Source organism: Eurosta solidaginis, chromosome 1 (assembly GCF_040869045.1).
Source record: "Eurosta solidaginis isolate ZX-2024a chromosome 1, ASM4086904v1, whole genome shotgun sequence".
NCBI classification, from domain to species: domain Eukaryota; kingdom Metazoa; phylum Arthropoda; class Insecta; order Diptera; family Tephritidae; genus Eurosta; species Eurosta solidaginis.
This window is the reverse complement of record NC_090319.1, coordinates 115538757-115558993: the sequence shown is the minus strand read 5'-3', so window position 1 is coordinate 115558993 and position 20237 is coordinate 115538757. Positions and strand designations below refer to the sequence as shown.

The 20237-nt window shown below is 36.5% G+C and overlaps 1 protein-coding gene across 6 annotated transcripts in view; it reads left to right on the top strand.

The window, feature by feature from the left end:
* The window catches only part of LOC137236741 (uncharacterized), a 208403-nt gene that overhangs the window by 105169 nt on the left and 82997 nt on the right, over window positions 1-20237 (top strand). The window lies entirely within an intron of this gene.

Genomic DNA, 20237 nt, shown 5'->3' with positions numbered 1-20237 from the left:
TTAATAATTTTATTATTGATAGTGTCATAGGAATCAGCGCAAGTTTCGTTGTTAGTAATGCTTACAGTAGGTATGACCACTGAAAAAATCAGTATTTCATTTCAGTTTAAAAAATCACAGGTGAGATATACTTGAAATAGTTAGTAAATTTAAATATAAAATAGGAGGGAAGAAACTTGTATCTAAATATCAGATTGTGAATAAAAGCTGCTTCCAGTGCCAGACTTCTGGAAAACTTCGGTAGTTGTACCCCTAAAGAAAGTCGATTGAGCATGTCGGAACAGGCCCGTTCATGAAAAGATACGTGAAATAGTTATAACAAATCAAATACTACAGTGCCTAGAAGAAAATTAACTTAATTAATATCGTAGAAGGATTCCAGTGGAAGTTCTCTAAACGTGGAAAACTGGAAAAAATACTTCAGCAGGAATAGACACATCGTAGCATCATTGAGACAATGGATCAAGCTCGACTACTTAAAGAGTTGTTCAATATAAGTATCTTGAATGAAAAAAATCATTGGCCAAACACTCGTGCACACAATAAGTTGCCGAATCTCATACTTGAATGGCCATTTCGCCGCTAACTACATTACACCGGTTTGGCTGCATTGGAAAAGTAAGCCTTGCTACCCCTGTTCGCTCTCTATCCCTTCTGCTGTATCTTCCATTTTTCTTCTTATAATTGTCCATCACTTATTCCATTTATCTCCCTACCAACCCCAAGTCCATACCCAACCACACTACAACTCAACTCCCACTACAGGCCTAGCTACCAGTCCCAGTCCTAGTGCCAGTTGAAGTCCAAGTCCCAGACTAAGTTGGATATCCAATCCTCCTTCAACCAACTCTCCCATTCCAATTATTATTATTATTCTATTTATTACGGCCAAAAAAGCCTAATTCATTGTTTAGTACAATTTAAAAAATTCATAATTGTTTCTTAAAACTATTTCATTAAAAAGAAATGAGTAAATTCATTGTTTAACCAATATTACATATCTAAATTTTTACAACATAGAAATAGTTTTCCTTTAAACTTAACAACGTTTTCACAGTCTTTTATCTCTGCTGGTAGTTCATTATACATTTTATAGCCTACGTATTCTAAGGTCTTTTTTGCGAACTCGGTTCTTACTTTAGGCAGTCTTAAATTTCTGCTACTCCTAGTTCCATAGTTATGGATATCATGGTTGTGCTGTATCCTATCACACAGATAATTTGGTAACATTCCCTGTGTTATGTAATGTATAAACTTCAAAGAGTAATAACAGATTAATTGTTTAATACTAAGCCAATTTAAAATAGGAAGCATAATACTTTTTGATGTTCTATAAGAGCATTTTAGTATCAAACGCACTGCCTTGTTTTTCTGTATTTGGAGCTTATTAATTAACGTATCATTTGTTACTAGTAGTATTGTTGGACAGTAAATAAAATGTGGTTCTATAATTGATCTATATACTAATATTTTGTGATTTTGGCTAATATGCTTACATGTTCGATATATAAATCCTATTTTCTGTGCAATTTTCTTCTCTAAATGATTCATATGTTCTGTGAAACCTAGTTTCTCATCAATTATTACACCTAGATACTTCATTTGATCTACTCTTTCAATTGCATTGGTTTTTATTTTCAGACTAGATTGGATTAAGTTATTATGGTTCTTGTGAAATATCATATACTTAGTTTTATCAATATTAAGTTTTAGCTTTCTGCTGCACAGCCACTTATATAAATTATTTAAGTCTTCTTCTATTTTCATGACAGAGAAATCTACATTTTAGTCACTAATGCTAACTAATGCATCATCCGCAAAAAGACTTATTTTACAATTTCTCGAACAAGTTTTTATATCATTGATGTAAATTATAAACAGTATCGGAGCAAGTACTGAGCCTTGTGGCAGCCCAATGTTAACATCAACAACCGATGAAACTGCGTCTCCAATTACCGTCCTCTGCTTTCTGTTACTCAGGTAACTACGAAACCATTCCAAAGCTTTTCCCTTGATCCCAATTTTATCCATTAACTTCAGCAATTCATTTCGATCGATAGTTTCAAACGCCCTCTAAGAAGCAAGATACTAATACCTTTTTATCAGCAACAGCCTCTTTCCACTCTGCAATTACCATGTTCAATGCTGTTTCGCAGGAGTGGCCTTTCCTGAAGCCTGATTGCTCTGGTATGATTATATTATGATCGTCTAGGTATGTTAATAGTTGCTTTTTTATCACTGTTTCCATAATTTTTTCATCAATAAGTAGGGTGTTAATCGGTCGCAGCTCATCAGGTTTCATTGTATTTTTTACTTTTGCCTCTGGTATTATTGTGGATATCTTCCAGCAGCTGGGAACAATGCCACTATCAAATGATTCGTTTATAATGTCCTTATATAAGTGTGCAATGTACACCATAGAGTCATTGATAACACCCTCTGACAATAGATTTTTACCGCCATATTTGTTTTTAAATGATTTTGTGATGTTCATTACATCTTCTAACTCGATACTGGTTAGCTCAAATGTTGCCACCGAGTTGGTTGTTTCACTTTCATCAACAAGTTCAATTGTTTCAATACTATCATTGATTTGGATTATTCTCTGAAGAAAATACCTATCACGACTAGCGAAGTCAGATTGTTATGATAAAGAAAAAGTAAGAATAGCCCATAAGTCTACCAACACTCTGAAAACCATGTTCAACAAAACTAAGTCAAAAATACCTCAATTAGAAAAAAGTAATGTAATTTATAAAATTCCATGTAACGGTAATAACCAAGAACCTTGCGAAAGTATGTATATTGGCACAACGAAATCAAAGTTAAAAACCAGACTAGCACAACACAAATGCGACGTTAAACAGTGCCATTATTCAAATACACAAAAAACTGCACTTATGGCACACTGTGCAAGTAGCGGCCACTCCTCCAACTTCGAAAAAGTAACAATATTACAACAAGAACAACACTACAACAAACGATTTACACTAGAAATGTTACATATAATTAACACACCACCAGACATTCGGCTAAACTACAAAACGGATACCGATGGCGTTGCTCACTTGTTTCGTCATTTACTAACGATCAAATAGACAGTGTTAAGCTCCGCGTCAAGTTATAAAGACGTGCAAAGAAATGTATGTATATACAAATATTGTTTATGTTTTGACTTTGTTTTTGGTATTAAGAAAATTGTTTATATCACATTTATACACAGATCCTTGAGAACGGTTATCGCGGAATAACCGAAATATATTGGAATAAATTAGTCAAAAAAACCTGTGGTTTTATTCAACGTAGTTTTATTGACCTCGAGCCAGCTAAAGTTCAACATGTTTTTTTATATATTTTTTTAACGGCATTATAACCATCCCAATGACCTGTGCTATCCGCAATTTTATATAATTCAAATTTTCTTTTATGTAGTACTGTTAGTTCACGGTCGTACTACTTATTTCGCAATTGTATATTGATCTTCTTCTCGTATGTCAACGTTTGCATGGCTTTCCACTCACTCCCTCTCCCACTGCCAGTTCCACCCTTACTACCGCTCTCTCTCTAAGTCTAACACCCTCTCCCAATCCCACTACCCAATTGCTCTCACCTCAGTTATGGAACATCTATATCAAATACATATTGATTACCTGCTTCACCTGCCCGCCCGACTTCATTTAATTTTGTTTTTATAAACCACTACGAAACTATATGAAACTAACGCAGTAACAATTTCCGAAATCTCAATTAGTTTTATATATAGTATAAACATTGAAAACACTGGTTTACAGCCAAAATGCACCAGAGACGCCATTATGAAATTCCTATGTAAAATTACCCCCTGATTCCGAAAATCAAGGTTATTTTTAATTCTATGGTAACGTTTTTGAGATATTTTCTTTCGAATAACGGGTTTTTCCAAAAAAAAAAAAAAAAAATACTTAATTATATATATCTCAAGAACGAATTGAGCAATTCCAAAACGGTTTGAAGCTTTTAAAAGGTAATAAAATTTGCTAAAAACTGTGCATACAACACTTTTTGCTAGGCCCTGCATATTCAAAGATAACGAACATACTTTACGGATTTTTTCAATTTTTTTTTGTAAAAATATTAAAAAAATTGTAATTTGCGAGGAAGGACCTCCAAAACTTTTTATTTTTTTGCAGATTTTTTTCTCTCTAAGCTCTGTTTTATTGCAAAAAAAAAAATAAGCTTTCATTCAACAAAATTGATGGACTAATACAAAAGTTATAAGCGTTCAAGTAAATATATCCATTTAATACTTAAGTACCCTACTGGTACATATGTGTTACTATTCGTATATCAGTTAGTTAGTAAGTAGATTTTCAAAGGATTACTAGATACAAAAAAATGTTAGTGTTGTTTTCTCAAACCCAGGTACATTTCAAGCAAGAGCATATTTTTAAGGCAGGTAGTGTTTTCTTTATAGAACTAGGGAACCTTTTTGTCTAGGTAGGCTTGAATTTTTACTTGATCTAAGTATAAATAATAGTACATGCGCCTTGTTCCTTCATAATATTTGCAAGGCTCCCCGGTTTATAACCCATTATTTACTTTAAAATATAATAATGAATAAAAAAAGGACGCGAGAGTTTGAGTGTACAAACGATACAGATATGTTCTGTTTCATCTGCGGTCAATTTATCGTTAAAAGGATACGACGTGTGTTTTCAAATCCTTTGAAAGTTACATACTATAAGTATTTTGGAATTTAGCCTAAAAACAATGAAAAACCATGGACACCGAATACTGTGTGCACCACATGTCGAGTCGAATTGATTTTTCAGGAAACCGGAATAAAAAGGTGCGTTGTAAAAACTAGGAATTTGCTCCCTTTTAATGCAAGCTGACTAATTCCTGAAACTATCTATTTAGGCGACATATGAAATTTATTACACCAATGAAGTGGGGGGAACCAACTTGTCATTCAACGGACTGCTATATTTGTACTACAAAAGTACTTGGGGTTGGAAAGTCAAGAAAAGTAACCTATGCGAGTGTATCTACAGTCTCATTACCAGAACTAACTTCAACGGAAGCTACATTGCCAGAATCAAATTTAACTTTAGTTCCGGCTCCAGTTGCATTGTCAACAGCAGTATCTGACTACGCGGCATCATGTTGTACTGGATTTCAAACGGAAAACGGAAGAAACTCTTTGTCACAAACACAACTCAATGATTGGATAAGGGATTTGGAATTGTCAATGGAAAAGGGCGAACTACACGCCTCTCGTATGCCACAATTTAAATTTGTTTCATCCGATGTTAAGGTAACATATTATAGAAATCGTCACGAACAATTTTCCAAGTACTATACGAAGAAGGACAGTGTTTGTTACTGCAAAGACATTGCTGGTCTATTCAAACAGTTTTGTGAACCATACGAAAAGAGTGGCGATTGTTCATAGACGGCAATAAATTAAGTTTAAAGGCCGTATTATTTCATATTGGCAACCAAAAGCCATCTATCCTGATCGCGCTTGCAGTAAATATGAAGGAAACGCATGAGCAAAAATTGCTCAAATTAATCAAATACGAAGAACATGATTCGAAAATATGTGCCGATCTTAAAGTCGTTGGAATGCTGTGTGGTCTACATAGTGGATACACAAAATACTGGTGCTTTCTATGCAAATGGGATAGCCGAGCTCGTCAAGATCATTACATCATAAAGGATTGGCCAGAACGAATCGAGTTTCAAGTTGGGTTGGATAACATAAAATACTCCCGACTTATAAAGAAGAAAAAAATAATTCTACCTCCGCTCCACGTCAAGCTCGGCCTTATCAAAAACTTTGTCAAGGCTTTGGACAAAGAAGGCGAAGCTTTTCATCATTTGAAGACAATCTTTCCAGAGATTTCAGAAGCAAAAATAAAGGAGGGATTTTTGTGAGACCGAAAATAAGGAAAATGATGATCAATAACCATTTCAAAGAACTATTGTCACCAGTGGAGGCAGCAGCGTGGGATTCTTTTGAAAAGGTCGTTACTTCTTTTTTATGATAGTGAATGACTTAATCAAAAACTATGCGGAAATGGGTAAATAAAAAAACATTTAAAACCTTTTTCTCAGTTAACTTTAAAACCTATCTGTTCGATAAACAAAAAATTTTTATGAAATTTTTTAATTTTTTACATGACAATATATAGCCCTAAATCTGAATCCATCGTCCAGTTCCGAACAAACAAGAACGAGAAAAATGTAAACAAAACTTTTTTTTCTGAATTGAAAGATAAATCCAGCCTAAGAAAATTATATACTAACGTGTCACTTATGTATTTATCTAGTATACTTTTTTATTTTCTTTCAGGAGTAAATATGTCTTTAAAAATTCATTTTCTACACTCCCATTCAAATCTTTTCCCGCAAAAACTTGGCGGCGAAAGTGACGAGCATGGCGAAAGGTTTCACCAGCAAATGAAAAGGATTGAAAGTCGGTATCAAGTATTCTGGGATGTCGCTATGATGGGTGACTACTGTTGGTTTCTCATAAGAGAAATCGATCCTAATCTAAATAAGCGGCAAAACAAGACACATAACTTTTCCAATTATAAAATCAGATCATAGAGTTAAGTAAGACAGAATCATATGAACATATGCTATTATTTGCAGGGTACTTAAGTTTTACTTATGGACGTATTTATTTGAATGCTTGTAACTTTTGTTTTAGTTCATCGAGTTTGTTGAATGAAAGCTTATTTTTTTGTAATAAAACAGAGCTTAGAGAGAAAGAAAAAAATCTGCAAAAAAATAAAAAGTTATCGAGAATCTTCCTCGCAAAATACAAATTTTTTTATATTTTTATAAAAAAAATTTAAAAAATCCGTAATTGTTGTTCGTTAACTTTGAATCTGCAGGGCCTAGCAAAAAGTGTTGTATGTTCAGTTTATAGCAAATTTTGCCTTTAAAAGCCTTTAAACCGTTTTGGAATTACTCAATTCTTTCTTGAGATATATATGATTAAGTGGACCCAATTTTTTTTTTTTTTTTTTGGAAAAAACAGTTATTCGTAAATATCTCAAAGACGATACCATTGAATTAAAAATAACCTTGATTCTCGGAATCAGAGGGTGATTTTATATAGGAATTTCATAATGGCGTTTCTGGTGCAGAAAAAAAAGTACGTGTGGCACTCGGGGACTGCCACGGTAAAGCTATTGCATATTATCAACTTATGCAATTATAATAGCCGTGTTTTTTAACACGCGTATATCCGTTTACGCTTAAACTTTATATTGACTGCTAAGAGACAAACTATAAATACACCTCTGAAATTGCTGCGCATAAATTTTGTCCTACTAAATTTCAATACGCATTATACTCAGATGTAACTGAAATATGTGTCTTTGTTTCACCCTGTACACTAATTCTATGTATTATATGTGTGTCCACAATTCATCGCAACTGATTCAGCTATATGTTATACCCTATGGCCATCAGAGCGTTGCGTCTCCGCTTTTCGGTACACCCTGTTGCTGTAGCTAGTTGTTTTACCACAGCCGCTAGATGGGTCTCCTAAGCATTATCTAAGCGAAGATAGGCGTTTTTTAACACGCGCAAACGAAACGTATACGCGCGTGTTAAAAAACACGGCTATTAATTCAAGTTTTGTCTTTGATATTAATTCAAGTCAAAATTTTTAAGCGTGGTGACCGATAAGAAAACAAATTGTTTACTTTTATTGAATAAATGAGAAGTTAATATTGGTTAAAAAATGTTTATTATTATCTTCAAGATATGTACATACATAGGTTATTCAGTAATATTTAAAATGGAAATTATATTTATAATGGAAATAATATTTATAATGGAAATCAAAGGGAACAACTATGTACGTAATTACTGTACTAAGTTCAACAGCAACAAAGGCAATTATGTACAGCGCGTGTGTGTTTGTTGGTGTGCATCATCTAGCATGCAGGTCATCTGGCATCTGGCGGTTACCAGTGCCATCTACAGCGCAGTCATCATCATCATCATCCTCCTCAACTCCTATTGGAGCATAGGGCCTCGACCACCGACTTAAATCTTATTCTGTTAGGTGCAGTTCTTGTGATGTCATTCCACGTATATCCTGCGTCTTCGAGTTCTTTATCCACAGTTCTGCGCCAAGTTTTCGCAGGTGCACCAGGTCGTCGGCTTCCTTGTGGATTCCATCGCAATGCTTGTCTGGCTATATTTACTGGAGGTCTTCTGAGAGTGTGACCAATCCACGACCATTTACGCTTGGTTATTTCTGTGGTAGCCTTAGGTTGATTTGTTCTAGACCATAAGTCGTCATTTGAAATTCTTTCCGGCCATCGAATTTTCAGGATTCGGCGCAGACATTTATTAATAAAAACTTGTAGACGTTTCTGAATTGAAGTTGAGCTTTTCCACGTCTCGCAAGCATAAAACAGTACTGATTTAACATTCGAATTAAACAGTCGAAGCTTCGTTTTTAAAGATATTTGGCTGGACCTCCACACGTTTGCCAGTTGCCCAAAAACCATTCTTGCTTTGTTTATGCGAGACTGAACGTCCTCATCTGCACCGCTCTTATTTGAGACAATACTACCAAGATAAACAACGGACTCTACACCTTCGATTTCATTTTCGTCAACCGTAAGCGTCAATGGCCTTGATGAAATACTATAGCCGCATCTTATGACTTTGGTTTTCGCTGTATTGATGCTTAGTCCGGCCTCCTTTGCATGTGTGTTGACAGCTTCTAAATTGTGTTGAAGGTCAGTACTTCTGTGGCTTAGCAGACAGACATCGTCTGCATATTCTAAATCCCCTAGCTGAGTGAAAGGCGTCCACTGTACACCGTGTCCACCATTTTCTGCGTTCCTCATAATCTCGTCTAATGCCAAGATAAACAAGAGCGGGGAGAGTATGCATCCCTGTCGCACCCCGCTTTTAATTTCGAAGGGTTCTGAGAGGCGCCCATCGTGACTGACCCGGCACTTAAATTCGGCATACATTGCCTTTATAATGTTGATTATTTTATTGGGCATCCCTCGTTTTCGTAGTATTTCCCAAATATATTTCCTGTCGAGACTATCAAAAGCCTTTTTAAAGTCGATAAAAAGTAAATAAGCTGATGTTCTGTATTCACAGCATTGTTCAACAATGATTCGGACGGTATTTATTAGATCAACACAGGATCGGTTTTGTCTAAAGCCAAACTGATTTTCTCTTAGAGTTCCATACACCGCCTCTTCAATTCGGGACAGTAAGATCGTGGAGAACACTTTGCTAGGAATCGAGAGTAAGGTGATACCTCTGTAGTTGTTACAATCAGAGGTATCTCCCTTTTTTGCGACTTTTACAAGTATGCCTTCATTCCACTGACGAGGGTAGGATTCTTCTTCCCATACCTGACGGAAGATTGGAAGTAAGGTTTCAGCTGCGGTATCTGGATCTGCTATGAGGTATTCAGCATATATGTCATCAGTTCCTGGGGCCTTGCCCTTTTTTAAGGACTTGATTGCTGAAATTATTTCATTTTTCGTAGGGGGCGCGCTGTTTACCCCATTGAAGTGGGGTTGGCTGTTGTAGTTTGCAGCAATAGTGTTGGAATTTAAGGTCGCTTCACCTACAGGATTATTTAATACTTTCTTGAAGTGTTCCACCCATACACTCATTTGTTGTTCGCTTTCAGTAATAAGATTTCCGTTTAAGTCTTTTACTGGTTTTTGACCACTCCTGTATTTTCCGGTGAGTTCCCTACTAATCTCATAGAGTTCCCTCATATTATTTAATCTGGCTGCCGTTTCAGCTCGACTTGCTAATGTGTCAGCCCATTCCCTCTTGTCTTTTCTAGCAGACTTCTTAATTTGCTTGCATTTTTCTTTATACCTTGCGGCTAACTGCCTTGCTTCCTCCGTGTCATTGTTGTTCGTCCGTCTGAGAAGCGATTCTTTAATTTTCCGCCGCTGTTCAATAAGTGTCCACGTATTATTTGTTAGCCATACTTTCTTTGCTTTGTTTTTGTGTCCAAGGATACTGCTACCAAGTTCTTGGTAGATATTATTAACGGAGTCTAGCCTGTCACCTGTACTACCACTCATGTTTACCTGTTCAACACGTTCGCGTACTGCGGCATTAAAGGCATTTTGATATTCTTCATGCTTTAGTTTCTCAATATCAATTTTCTTGCTAATTTTTTGAAGGTTTTTCTGTACTGCGGCTACCTTAAATCTGAAACTACCAGCTACAAGGTAGTGATCGCTACCAATATCTGCTCCTCTTTTAACGCGCACATCTAGCAAGGATGACCTCCATCTGCTGTTTATTAGTACGTGATCAATTTGGTTATTAGTGCGTTGATCCGGAGACGTCCATGTTGTTTTGTGGGCTAATTTATGTGGGAATAAGCTTCCACCGATCACCAGACCGTTTTCACAACAAAATTCTATAAGCCTACTACCATTGTCATTCCGGGTACCAGGGCTGTGTTTACCCATGTATATATCTAGACCATCATTGTCAGATCCAACTTTAGCATTAAAGTCGCCTAGAATAACACATATGTCCCCTTGATTAACGTGTGAGTTTACGCAGCTGTTGAGCGTATCGAAAAATTCGTTTTTGATTTCGTCATTTTGGCTTTCTGTTGGTCCATAAACATTGATGATGACTAGTTTCCTTGCTCTAGTGCGGAGTTTAAGTATAATAATTCTGGGGCTTATCGGCACCCATTCAATAATACTTTTCGCTATTGTATTTGTTATTAAAAAACCTACGCCGCTGGTGTGACTCTCTCCTTCATTTCGGCCCGAGTATAGGAACGTTGTTCCTTGGTCATTTATTCGGCCATATCCTGTCCATCTGCACTCTTGTATGGCTAATATGTCTATTTTGTATCGGTGCATTTCCCTCCGTAGCTGTTCAAGCTTACCACTCTCGTAGAGAGTTCGTACATTCCATGTACATATTTGTGTTTTATGCTTCATGCCGATTCTGTGATGTTTGTTACTTTCAGGAATATGATCTTGGTCGGTCGTTTCCGTTTCATTCATCCTAATATTAAAGCGTGAATTTGGCACCTCCACATCCGATGTGCCAGCTGCCGAAGCAGAGGGATTGTGTCGCAAATGCTGGTTACCCCGTGGAGAATAGTTTCCGTTATCGTTTTGATCCATGCTAGAATATTATTTAAATTTCAATCAGCGAGTGATGAGTTCACAGATTGCTCGAAGTAGGCCGCTCCTTACATGGAGAACAGACGCCCACCTGCCGGCTACTCGGCTCCCAAAGAGGCGACAGGATTTTTTTTTTTTTTTGTACTTTGGTTTATTAACGAAGTGTCCTTCTTCGGCCTGTGTGGTCCGCGGGAGATATTTGATTTCTCTCCTACCACCCATATCTGGGAGGCATTCCCCTATCCGCCACCTGGGGACGCGCCCTCTAGGGATTTCAGGCTCCCCCGAAGGCTACAGCGCAGTAGTGAAGATAAATGTACACCAAAGACAACAACCAATATTCGCATAAATAGATCCAATTTTATGTAATCACTATTGCTAACACCGAAACTTTTTCGAAGCTTTTCGAACCTTTTTTGACAAATATCCGTTACGGTTTTTATTGATTTAGTCGCCAAGCCCGCGATAAAATCTATGCAATAGCTTAAAAATTGGAATTTGTGATCCAGTGTAATTGAAACACTTCGCGATAGTATTCCTCACTGCGAAATATCTACTCTCTTTGAAAACAGAGGAATTTGCATGTTGCAGCTTCTGCAAAAAAAAATTGTATTTTTTGCATCTCCCTGCCCCTCACCTTGTTTGAACTTAGTCCTGACTTTGTAGCCTCCCTTTACACTTTCTGTTTTCTTGTTTTTCTGATTATGACATACGTGATCGTACTATCCGTCACGTAAAATGGCACTTTTTTGGATTACTACATACGTTAACGTACTTTGTGGATCGTAAATCGGTATCGCGGCAACCGGGAACGAGAGACAATTGCACTCGATCGTTCGTATTGTAATTCGATTACAAACCTGCAACCGAAAGCGAGTACAAATATATAAATATAAAAAAATTAAATACAAATATAAGAGAAAATGTAAGTTATTTCTCAAAATGTGTGTTAAAATTAACGTTGAACTATATTTTATTATTAAGGACGAATTTTAACAAGCTAAACCCAAACCAAAAGGAGTGCATGGCGCAGTTTATGGCGGAACACCCGAAGTTGGCGGAAAATAAATTTCCCAATTCCGCAAAAGGTAGAGCAACGTCCAACAGACTGTGGGATGAGCTTTCCAAGCGTCTTAATGCTGACGAGCCACTAGTCAAACACGCCAAGATGTGGAGGAAGGTATATATGTATGTATATATATATATATATATATATATATATATATATATATATATATATATAAAGAGTGACAAATACCAGGCGAAGAAGAAGCTTTCCCCCAACAAATTATCCCAAAACAAACTGGAGGAGGTCCCTATAACGAAATTACCATCAGTGCAACTGAGGAGTTGGTTATAGAGGCATCCGGACTTGAGGTCGCAGTGGACGGGAATAGTACCGTTCGCACTTCTGTAAATTCACCGGCTCAAGGAAACAGCAACGAAAACAGTGATAGTGAGAGCAACAGTGATAGTGGAACAAGCGGCGCATCAGCCAGCGCTTTGCCTGGTCCATCTAGGTTGATTACTACCTCAACACCGCGTGTAACCTCTCGGTGCAATACTCCACGGCCGAAAAATTGTTCCTGTTCCAACAAAATTTAAGTAATGTGTCTGATTTTCAGCGCGATTTGGGGGAGAAGATTGACCGATTGGTGCAGGTGCAGGAGAGGTTGCTGCAAGTGCAAGAAAGGATGCTGACGATTAAGGAGGAGAAGCATCGACTGCAACAAGATTCACATGCACTTGATTTACAAATCAAAAATTTAGAATTAGAGTCTCTAGCAATAAGTGTAAATAGAAAAAGAAGAAATTAAAATTTTAAGTTAGCTTAAACAAGTTTGTTCTTAAATTTTTTTTTTTTATTTTTGCGATTTTAAGCAATTAAACGAATAGTAATTTCATTTATTTTATTACTAATTTCAACGTACGTTCTTAGGATTTGGTAAAAACAATTAAATGAATTAATTTGTTTTTACAAATAGTTTTTGCTTAATGTTTACGTGGAACTAACTAGAGAGTGCTTTATTTGGTCTCTTATTGTTTGACCAATTGTAGTAAGATGGTTGGCTTCGCCTGGGTCAACATCGCTGATTTGGTCTGATTCATATCTTCGTATGTTGTAATCAATTTTGAACTGTATGCAGATATTATGTAAAGCTGCACACACATTGGCAAATCGTGCCACTTTTGTAGGATGGTATCTTCCCCTATTGCCATACCCTATATTTCTCCAACGTCCTTTAAAAATACCAATAGTTCGTTCGATGACACATCTTGCTTTTGAGTGTACATCATTAAATGCGGATTCACTGGAGCCATCGGCGGGGTTTCGGTAAGGCGTTATGCACCACGGCTCTATTGGATAGCCAGAATCACCTGTTGAAATTAAAATTCACATTGTAATAATAATATTAACCACAAAGCATACACTAGCGTACCTAAATGCCACGCATTTCTCCGCCTATTAAGTTCAAACCGCTCTTGCAATACTCGTCTTTGATCCGAATACCTCAAAACAAAGGAATCATGGCAGTTGATTGCCAAAATTTTATAGGTGCAATCGCACATCTGCCAAAATATTTATATATTTAGTACAAAGAATAAAGAAGAGGAGGAACAACTCACTATCATGGCGTTGATACTATGGTTTCCTTTCCTATTAAAGTACATATGCTCATCCACAGATGGTCTTTGCAAGCCGATGTGTGTGCCATCAATGCAACCGATAACTGTAAAATGGATATTCAATTAAAAACCTTAATTTATAAATCTAATTGAACGTTTGCCTACCTCCAGGTATTTTGTATTTATCCATAAACCATTGCTTGCATTCCGAAGTTTCACTTAAATGAAATTGTATATATTGTGGACACAACTTGTTCTCCATTTCGAGAATTACGTGGGATGCTATCTTTGACACAGTGCTCTGGCACATTCCAACAAATAATCAATGCCGACACAATGCTGATACCCGCCACTTCCTAGAAGGGAAAGTGTGGCAGCTAGTTGTAGAACTGGAGGCACCGCTTTTGCATCGGAATGCTTCAAATTTAAACTGGAAAGCCTCTTTAGATAATCTAAATCGTTTCAAGAATCTGCAAAACACATATTCTTGTATACTTGTAAAACTTTATTTGCCACATACTTACGCAGTTTGTGGAAAAGCTAAATGATCACTTTTATCTCTAGTAGCCTCCGTGCTACTGTTTCATCTTCCTCAATATCGCTTGAATTTATATAGAAAAGTACAGCACATCCATTTTGAAATTTCGTTTGTTTATTAATTTTTTTTAATATTTTGACATTTTCAGATCTATTGTGACATAAAAATAAAATCCACAGTGATGTAGGCCTTAAAATCTATTTTGAACTGAGTATGAATTACGATACGAAAGCTTTCGTATGTAGTAATGCCAATCGACCCATATGTCTGACGTATCACGTAATTCTCTTTCGTATAGTTTCCGATCCGTGATCGTATGTGGCAATTCGGCCCTGCTTTCTCGTCTTCCTATCTTGCCCTCGCGATTTATCAATTTCTATTTACTTTCTACTCCTGCTTTCTTTCATCTCCCTCACCCTCTCGGTATTTTTCTTACTCTCCCCTCCCTTTCTTCCCTCTCGACTTCTTACTCCTATAGCTCCATTTATTTTTTCTCTTTTTCTGCGTTTAGCTTTTCGTATAACTCTGCCTTCTCTTCTCGATTTTCTTCTTTATCACCGTCCCCTGGCATTTATACTTCCTATTTGATACCCATATTATAAAAACACATTCTGAGGTCACACTGGTCCACATTTTGGCGCTGATCCACTTCGCGGAAAGAAAGGAAAGAGCTCGGACCAAATTTTGTATTTGTAGCTTTTCTAATGCGGTTTTTAATATTAGTTTGACGAGACATAGTGTGTGCCAAATATATAAACAAAAAATTGTATTACTTCCCTATCTTCAAATATTATGGACGATTTCTGAAGTTTGTTCCAAAAAAAATATTATAGTAACTTAGTATATTAACCAGTATTTTGTGTAGTAGAAGATTGGCATCTATGAAATAATTCTAGGTAAAAGTTTGCTTGGTTGACACTTGAACTTGACACTGAAACACCTATATATCTGTGTCTTCCCGGTTATGCCGGAGAAAGTGCCTTTTTTCCAGAAATTGAGTTAGTGCGCGATTCGATATTCGTAAATGTTAATCTTTCCAATTTATACTGTTATATACAACATTCAGTTTATAATATTGAAATTGCCCAACCAAACACATGCATTTTTTCCCCGCTTTAACCAATCAACTCAACGATTTCCAGGCATAATCGAACAATTCAGCGTGTTCTCGGCATGCAGATTTTTTTATACCCGCTGTACTTGTACACAGGGTATTATAACTTTGATTGGATAACGGTTGATTGTGCAGGTATAAAGGAATCGAGATAGATGATGTATATTGGAACGATTTTCCGTCATCCCTTGTCAAATTTGGTTTTGATACACACTGGTTTCGGCGTTGTGCCATCATCAGTGTCGATTTTCGTTCTGATCTGTTGTTGTCGTTTGTCCTGTATTTATAGTTCGTAGGTACATGAGCAGGTATTGTCAAAATTGATGCTTGTGTATATTTAGTTACGTGTATGGGCTGTGTGTTCATTCAGAACCGAGGGTGGTTTATAATCGATTTGTCGAGATAACATGGACTTCCATATATTAAAATCATCAGTATCGAAAAAAAATTTGATTGAGCCATGTCCGTCCGTCCGTCCGTTCGTCTGTCCGTTAACACGATAACTTGAGTAAATATTGAAATATCTTCATCAAATTTGGTACACGACCTTATCTGGAGCCAGAATAGATTGGTATTGAAAATGAGCGAAATCGGATGATAACCACGCCCACTTTTTATATATATAACGTTTTGGAAAACACAAAAAACCTGATTATTTGGTAAGTAATACACCTAGAATGTTGAAATTTGACGTATGGACTGATATTGAGACTTTTGATAAAAAAAAAAAAAAAATGTTTAAATGAGCGTGGCACCGCCCACTTGTGATAAAATCAATTTTTCAAATATTATTAATCATAACCCAAAAATCGTTAAACCTATCGTAACAAAATTCGGCAGAGAGGTTGCCTTCACTATGGGGAATGCTTTGAAGAAGAATTAAGGAAATTGGTTAAGGACCACGCCCACTTTTATATAAAAGATTTTTGAAAGGGTCGTGGACGAATAAAATAAGTTATATCTTTGCAAAAAAGAGCTTTATGTCAATGGTATTTCATTTTCCAAGTGAATTTATAACAATAAATAGGAAAATTTACAAAATTTAAAAAATGGGCGTGGCACCGCCCCTTTCATGAATAAGCAATTTTCTATGTTTCGGGAGCCATAAATCGAAGAAAAATTAAAGGATTGTAATAAAATTGGGTACAAAAATTTTCCCTATAGCAGGAAATATCTCTAGAAAAAACGGACGAGATCGGTTAAAGGCCACGCCCACTTTTATATAAAAGATTTTTAAAAGGGTCGTAGATGAAAATAATAAGCCACATCTTAGCGAAAAAGAGCTTTGTATCAATAGAATTTTACTTTCTAAATTGAATTATTACATTAAATGGGAAGACACTAAAATTTTTGAAAATGGGTGTGGCACCGCCCTTTTTTTGTCTAAGCAATTTTCAATGTTTCATCGGCCATAACTCGAAGAAAAATTTACATATCGTAACTGTTAGAAAGTATAGAGTATTGAGTAATGAATAAAATATGTTCAATTTATATTTGAGAAACATACGCAGAATACAATGTAATACTGATAATATATAACTAAGTGTTTGGTGCAATGTATATAATAATTCGTACTCTACCACCCCTACTCGAATTATAATATTTCTAAACCAATATTTTTGCAATGATAAATATGCTTTTCTTTGAATAGAGCTTTTGTCAGAATATCTGCAGTTTGATCTTCAGTTCCAATTTAACAAAATGTTACTGCTGTTTCTTCAGCGTACTGACGAATGAAATGACGTTTGTCAACGTGCTTTGATCGTACATGGTAGCTATTTGTTGTTGCTAGATAGGGTGCACTCTTGTTATCACAATATGTTGGAATCATTATGCTAGAACAATCAATTTCAGAAATTAAATTTCTTAACCACAGAACCTCTTGTGTCGAAGAAGAAAGTGCCATGTATTCTGCCTCCGTTGTTAAAAGTGCTAATGTTGGTTGCAGTTTAATATTCCACGAAATCGCTCCGGTCATCAGCATAAATACATATCCCGTAACTGATCGCCTATCGTTTTCGTTAGATCCCCAATCGGTATCAGTAAATCCACAAATGTCCTCATTGCCTTCAATCGAAAATTTTAAAACTCCAATCTTCGTACCTTGTAAATATTGGAATACTCTTTTCACAGCTGACCAATGAGCGTTCCAAGGATTGTTATTAAATTTACTCAAATGACTAACAGCATGACAGATATCAGGACGAGGTGTTTGAGCTAAATACATCAAACTTACTACTGCTTCCTGATACGGTGCATTTTGCATTTCTTGTTTTTCAGCTTCGGATGTTAATTTCTTTAATTGAATAATTTTCTTCCGATCAGTATGACATATGTGGAGATTAAGTTTCCTTTAAGCTATTCTGATCTATTTCGTTGTAGTGCGAATAAAAACAAGGTTTTCTTCAATTTTGTATTCGGATCTAGAGGTGTTTCAATAGGCTTACAATCTGGCATACCAAATTTTTTAATATTTTTTCTATATAGGCGTTTTGATTAAGCCTAATTTGATTTTTTCTTCTTTCTACATGTATTCCCAAGCAAAATTTAATCATGCCCAAGTATTTCATTTTAAATTTGTTCACTAAATAATCTTTTAGCCGGTTCTTCATTTCTGTATCGCTGGTAAAAATTAGGATGTCATCAAAATAAATGGTAATGTAAATCCTCAAATGATTATGGATTTTATAGTAAACACATGGATCAGTTTTTGAGCGAATTAAGCCAAATGTTCTAAGTTCTTTGTCTAACTTTAAATTCCAAGATAAACTTGCCGCCTGTTTAAAACCGTATAATGCCTTTTGTAATCTGCAAAACTTTTTCGGCTGTTTTTTGTTCAGGAAATTCTGTTGCTCCATATAAACTTCTTCGCGTAAATCACTTTGCAAAACTGCCATCATTGCGTCCATCTATTCGATTTCGATGTTGTATTTTACAGCAAGCGCTAGTAAAAGTCTAATTGAAGTATGTCGAACTACCGGGGAATATGTTTCCGAGTAATCCACGCCATTCCGTTGAATACAACGCTTTACCACCAATCTTGCCTTATAGCGAACTCCTTCAATTTCATTCTGCTTGGTCTTGAAAACCCATTTACATTTAATTGTCTTTTTACCCGCAGGAAGATCAACGAGAACCCATGTTTTTTTTCTTCTAACGAATTCAGTTCACTCTGCATTGCTTCCAGCCAAAACTCTTTATCGGGACATGTTAAAGCTTCTTCAGTTGTCAATGGATCATCGTCCCCACCATTAGTACCAACTAAACAGACAGAGTTCTGCTTTTGTCTCAATCTGCCTAAACGTCGAAGTTGAACTTGCATGTTTGGATCATATCTTTTTGTCTGATTTCTTAGCTGCTCATCCCCCACTTCATTATCGTTTTCCTCGACGTTCATGCTCACCTGCTCATCCCCCACTTCATTATTATCACCGAAGGCAGATGAAAAAGATTCTTCAGCATAAGGTTGTTCACAATTCATTTCGGTTTCAACTGTTCCTTCAGAAAATTCTCCTTGATTGGATTTTTTATCGAAGACAGTATTTTCCATAGGAATTCGAATCCAATCTTGACTTCGACTACCTTCACCGTGATGGCAAGCTTGTTCTTCAAAAATTACATCTCGGCTGACATCAACTTTCTTTGTAATTGTATTCATAACTCGATAGCCTTTAGAGTCTTCTGCATAGCCAATAAAAATTTGCTCTTCTGACTTATAGTCCCACTTCTGGCGTTTTTGTTTAGGAATATGAACAAGAGCAAGACAGCCGAAAACTTTCAAATTTGATAAGTCAGGTTTCTTACATTGCCATAGTTCTCCCGGGGTACGCGCCGGAATAGAATGTTAACCAAACACGCAGCAGTGTTGACAGCCTCAGCCCAAAATTTCTTCGGTAAATTCCCTTGTACCAACATAGATTTAGCCTTCTCCACCAGCGTCCGATTCATGCGCTCTGCAACCCCATTTTGCTCAGGGTTGTATGCAACGGTAGCTTGATGTTGAATACCTTAAATTCTGCGGTCAGTTCGTTGTTCAAATACTCCTCACCATTATCAGTTCTGAGAATTTTAATTCTGCACCCTGTTTGGTGATTTGGATTTGATGAACCTAACGAAAACCTTCCTCGAAAAATCATCAAGCGTCATAAAATATTTGCTACACTGCATGATGATATTTCCATTGGACCACATAAATCGCTAGGTACCAATGCTAACTTTTCCTTTGTCCGATGACCTTCTTTCGGAAAAACACTTCTTCGCTACTTCGCCTTCCCACACCGAATACACACACCAAGAGTTTTTTCTGATGTGAAATCAACACCATGCACCATGCCGTTTCTTAATAAACCTATTGCGTTCGATTTTAGATGTCCAAGGCGCTTATGCCATAATTCGTACGAGGCCGTAGCTTTTGCTGTCATTGCATTAATCATGCGCCATGTTGTACGCTGAAGCATATACATACTATTTACCTTTTCGGCTACACTTAAAACTTTTCCTTTTTTATTTAAAATTGTACAGCCATTGTCAGCAAAAACCACTTTGTTTCCCTGTTTAGGTCCGAGACTTAAATATTTCGGCCCACCCTCGTAAATCAATCCGCATACCTGTTTCCGCCTGTAGACCAATAGTTTCGCTTATATATATAATATATGCACTAACACAAACACGGCTTTGCGTTTGCCGCTATGAGCTTTTAGCACCGGAGCCTTGTTAAGGGGAAACTTAACGAAGGCTCTTGCACTGAGGGTTCAGCGCCTTTTTGCAACTGATTTACTTTTTTCTTGGTTCACGACCGTCA